Here is a 6120-nt window from a genome sequence, read left to right on the forward strand (position 1 = left end):
GCAACAGATTCTATTGTGGCTTGATGCTGGGGTTTGTAACTCCATTATTGTGATTAAAAAATAGAAAAAATGTCATTACAGTATCACAGATACTAAGGTTGCAGATAAAATTAAGGTTGCTAATCATCTAGGTTGGATCATATAATCGTTTAACTTGGATTCCACATGGGCACAGTGTAATTGCAAGAGTCCTTACAAATGAAAGAGGGATGCAAGAGAGGTGTTGTCAGTATCAGAGTGATGTAATGTGAGAAAGACTTTACCTGCTATTGCTGATTTTAAAGATGAAGGAGACCCACAAGACAGGGAATGCAGGTGGCCTTTAGAAGTTAAAGCAAGAACGTGGATTGTTCTCTAAAGCTTCCAGAAGGAAACACAGTCCTGTCAATACCTTGATTTTAGCCCAGTGAAAGCCATTTTGGACTTCTGACAACCAGAATTATAAAATAATAAATTTGTCTTGTTTTAAGCCACTAAGTTTGTGGTAATTTCTGCAGCAGTAACAAGAAACTAATACATAAATGAATATTGTGTAGGATATATGTGTGTACGATCAAATAATGTATAATAATAACATATTATACATGTGAGTTATTATAATAATTCACATTGTAGGACAGTTATTCCCATTTAATTAATGAATAGAATGAAGTGTGGAAATTGAAAATAATATGGCTTCACATTAAACCAAGATCTGTTTGAATTCAAATCCTGAGATTTCAACCGATACATTAAACAGCTCATATTATAACATCTACCCAAATGTTAGCTATTTTCTCCAATACAATACCAAATTATTTAATATTTTATATTTCAAAATGTTAAATTATGTTGTTGAAATTCGCTTTCTTCATGAAAGAAATAATTTCTAATTTTAGAGATGTAGCTTTTAGGAAACTAATACATGAAATTATATTAACTTCAGATGACTAGAACTACTAACAATAATTATTATAAAGGCACATATCATATTTTTCAGAGAAAAAAATAATATGAACAACTCTAATTATGTTGTCAGATGTATAAAGGACTTGAACAAATTCCAGGTGATTAATAAACTATGATTTTTAAAGAACATTACCTATTTCCACTTATTAACATATCTGCAAAATATTTTTTTCTGAATATTCCATTTGTTTGACAATAGATTACTCAGGGTTGAATCCAAAATAAAAGTCTAACAAATGAGACGATGAGGAGGGGTTTAAACATTGGCTCCTAAGTTGGAAAAAGAAAGTGAATGCTATAACAAGTGTTTTCAAATATGACTGGTCTCTGGGGATTGGACTATCTCAATCATTTGGTAATAGCTATTACTTAATGTTTTATTGACTTGATTAATTTTTTGTCATCATTCTATATTGATAAGAAAACTACTTATGTTTTCTGTGAGGAATATGAGTTTGAAAATCAAGATATTGGAGGGTAACTGTTCTTGGCAAAGTCAATGCTTTGAAGAAAAATACACAAATTTAATAATATTAAAAGTTAATTTATAAACCACTGGATTAAGACAGTTTCTTGTCCATCTAAGATGTTGTTGAAACCCCTTCAAAGATAATCAGGAATATTGTAGATTATACACCATGACAAATTTTAGCTTCTTTATCATCTTTGACCTCTTTGAATGTTAAAAACTTTGCAGGATACTTTAAAGTAACAAAACATTCACAAATAGAGTATAACAGTGCAGCATGATATTAAAAACAACCTGTACATGTAATAATCATTATGAGAGTAACATGACTTTTCATAAACTTTTTAAAGCATTTGTGGTTAGTTTAAATGCACTTCAGCTTTGTGCAGCTATGCCCTAGAATTTTTTACTGCTCTGCCTGTAATTTCTGATATATTGTCAGACAAAATTTTCTATGTCCTATGTAACGTACATTATTTCGTTGATCCTAGACATGAGTTTTATAGTTTTATTACACTGTTTATCACTTTATACAATCTGGTTAGTGCAGCGTTATCCCCGATGTACCTATGTCAGAATGTATTCTTAGTTGTAGCCAAAACAAACAGAAAACATTGGTCAAAATTTGTTAGTCCACTAACTGCTGGACTGTTCATAGTACACCAAAGTGCTGACACAGGTATATAAACTCATTTGTACCATTCAGGTTAAGAAGCAGAAAACTTGGTATATTCCATAAGTAAGAAAAAGGGAATGTGTGAATGTAAATACTCACACACACAATCTCTCACACATTTGTGTCTGAGTTTCTTAATCTATAAAATATTAAATTTCTTGTAAGGGTATACTAAATGCTGAAAGGGAGATATACTAGAATAATTGATTAATATATTACAATAAATTCTCAATAAATGAAAAAATCATTATTATTATTGCTGTTATTATTGTTATTTATATGAAAAACAATTGAAAAACTTATCCTAGTTTGCATTTCCTGAGTAGTCCTTCATAGTATTTGAGAACCTGAATTTCTTTTTTTGGAACTACATTTTTCCCTCTATATTTTTTCTACTCAAATAAGAGAAAAGAAGACTCTCACCAAAAAAATGTCATGAAGAACCTAGGGGTAAGACAGGAATAAAGACACAGACCTACTAGAGAATGGGCTTGAGGATATGGGGAATGGGAAGCGTAAGCTGTGACAAAGCGAGAGAGAGGCATGGACATATATACACTACCAAACATAAGGTAGATAGCTAGTGGGAAGCAGCCGCATAGCACAGGGAGATCAGCTCGGTGCTTTGTGACCGCCTGGAGGGGTGGGATAGGGAGGATGGGAGGGAGGTAGACTCTATTGGGAAGAGACATGGGAACATATGTTTATGTATAACTGATTCACTTTGTTATGAAGCAGAAACTAACACACCATTGTAAAGCAATTATACTCCAATAAAGATGTAAAAAAAAAAGTGATTAAAAAAAAAGACATTCACATTAAAAGTAAGATTTTATATCATCAATATTGAAACAATTGTTGCTCATGTAAAAGAAATGAATGATTATATGGAACAGTATAGTAGATAAAATTGGGTAAGTGGAAGTAAATAAAACATGGGTTCTATGTGGAGACAGATCTGAATTCAAAATATGGTGTTGCCAGATACAAAATCATTACTTTGTGCTTTGTGCCCATAACTTATATTTCATGACCCTAACTACCCTCTTTTGTAAGGTAAAAAACAAAAACAAAAACAAACAAACAAAAAAATACTCTCCATGGAATTATCATAAGTATTTAATGAAAAAAATAAACATGAATTTTGTTTTACATATAAAAGTTGTAACTTATTTAAGGGCCAGTACATATTAGCTGTTATAATTGTTAAAATTTTTACTCTTTTATCTATGGCCACTACTTTAAAAGTTTGACCTATTATGTTCTGGACATGTGGTAAATATTAAATTTCTTCTCTTATTACAAAAATTTTACATTCTTATTCTATTTAAAATCTGGCCATTTTGTCAATTTGACAAAACTGGAAAGATCAGAGACAGGAAATTTCAAACCAGCTAATGATGTACCATATAAAAAGGAAAAGTCTATTTTAATACTTGATAAAATCTCACAAAATTACTGTATTTAGAAATTCATAGGTTGGAGACTACTGTATACTGTGGAACAGTTAGTCAAATTAACAGTTAGCATTAAATTTAATTAAAAAGACAAATCAAATTTTTCTAATTTGATTAGGAAAATATCTGGTGCTGGAGTTAATGGAAATTAGACCATTGTGGTCTCTGTGACTTTTCAAACTAACATTGATGATGCACTAAGTAAATGGTGGTTCTTTGTGAGGATATTCTTGTAAGATAAAGATTTATTGAATAAAGTAATGATGGGGCCTCTAAAAGAGCATAAACACAAAGTCCAAAGTTTTAGCAATGATTGATCCGTTATATCAGGTTTCCCTCTACCACTTGAATTCATTTGTAATCTCACTTTAATTCATATTTTCAACTTTGCTCAAGGAGACATTGCATTAACACAGTAAAAGTATAAGGCTACATAATCAATAACTTGAGTTATGGATAGATTCCCTATAGATAAAAAACATACAGACAAATATGAAAATGCATTAGCATAAATCAGCAGCAAATTGGAGAATAAAAATTAATGAGAGGGCTTCCCTGGTGGAACAGTTGTTGAGAGTCCGCCTGCTGATACAGGGGACGTGGGTTCATGCCCTGGTCCGGGAAGATCCCACATGACATGGAGCAGCTGGGCCCATGAGCCATGACCACTGAACCTGTGTGTCCAGAGCCTGTGCTCCGCAATGGGAAAGGCCACAACAGTGAGAGGCCCGTGTAACACACACACACACACACACACACACAAAAGTAATGAGAAGGGCCAGGTGGAGCTATTTTCCATAACCAAAGGAAAAATATACATTAAAAAATATTTATTTATTTTTGGCTATGCCAAAACGGGATCTTCGTTGCAGCATGTAGGATCCAGTTCCCTGACCAGGGATTGAACCCAGGTCCCTGCACTGGGAGCACAGAGTCCCAGCCACTGGACCACCAGGAAAGTCCCAAAATACATTTTTTTAATGACAGTAAAATGAACAAATATGAAGAAAAATGATGAGATCCTACACTTGTGTAATTTGTATTCTGTCAGGTGTAAAGTGAGGAAATAATTCATTCACCCATCTGTTGTTCATTAATACATCCATTCATCAGTTCATTTATCATCTAAAAGTATTTATATATTCCAGAAACCTCTCTCAGAGTTGGAGATAGCATGATAAACTTGAGAAGAAAAAAAATGATGAACGTAGTCTTAAGGAGCTCATCTTGTGTATGCAATGGCAGGAATAATTACACAAAAAATTGAAATAAACACATAGCAGGAGCATTATAGGAGAAGTTCTGTGAAATTAAGAAAGGCAAGGTTATAAAGAGTATTGGGAGTGTGAATATTTGTGTAAATGAATGTTGATCTTCTAGTTTTGTTAAAGTATCTGTGTTATCTGAAAGTGACACTGGAGCAGAAACTGATAGAAACTGGGCATGTGACTATCAAATAGAGGAGTGTTACAGACAAAAGCAAAAGTAAATGTAAGACCTTTAGGCAAGAATGTGTTTGAAGTGTCTGAGAAAAAACCAAAATGCCTGAAAAAAGTGAATAGGTAAGGAGTGTGTTAGGAGAGGTAACCAAACAATAATTAGCATAAACAAGGAAATATGGACATTTTTTTAAATTAAATGTTCTCTATCTGAACAAAAATTTTAGTAAAGAGATCAAATGAGTTGACAATGATAGGTAATATCGATGAAGAAAAATTTGTAATTAGATACTGGTGCTTTAAAAAAAAGAGAAAGAAGAAACCCTACAATCAAAATGAAGAAATGGTGAGGTTGACATTAGATTGTTCAACACAATGCCAGAAGATAAGAGCTGATTATCAGCATTATGTGAAGAAAATATTTGCATGCCCTCTATGACAGGTTATGACCTGTTCAGGGAAGACGAGAAAAGGGCATTCACTGACACACAAGGAGTCAGAAAGTATGCTATTTCTATAATCCTTTTAGGAAAAAATTAGAGACTACAGGATATGAATTGACAGTAATGGGAAAAATATTTGTAAAATAAACATAGAATATCAATGAATTTGGTATCATTTACAAAAAGTCTAAATAAGTGGTGCTAACATAAGTATGAAGCAATAAGATGTTGAAAACTCTTAAAATATAAGCTACTATAAAAATCTCAATAAAATTTGAGAAAAAATACAATTTTGACAAAATTTTACATGTGATAAAGAGTTGAATAAGAGTAGAAGCATATGGAATGCTATTTGTTTGTAACAACAATAATAACTAACATAAATTTTATAGTTTATGCCAGGATCTGCTTAAAGAATATTTTATTTAGGTACAAACTTAAACTACCCAACACTAACACAGTGTTGCCTAGAACTGATTTCTAAGGAAGTGAGATGATTTTTAAAGAGAAGAAAAAATACCCTCAATTTCAGACCAGTCCATACATTCTCATCCGTAGCACTAATTTTGCATATACAAAAGTGATTCTGAGACATAGTTTGAAAGAAATTTGAATGTGGATAAAAGAGAGATGGATAGATGGGAAAGAATGGGAAAAAAAACTCTAGAAGGTCAAGCTCTACAGGGAG

The sequence above is a fragment of the Monodon monoceros genome, unplaced genomic scaffold, assembly GCF_005190385.1.
Source record: "Monodon monoceros isolate NGI ecotype Baffin Bay Population unplaced genomic scaffold, NGI_Narwhal_1 Contig534_ctg1, whole genome shotgun sequence".
Classification (NCBI taxonomy): Eukaryota; Metazoa; Chordata; class Mammalia; order Artiodactyla; family Monodontidae; genus Monodon; species Monodon monoceros.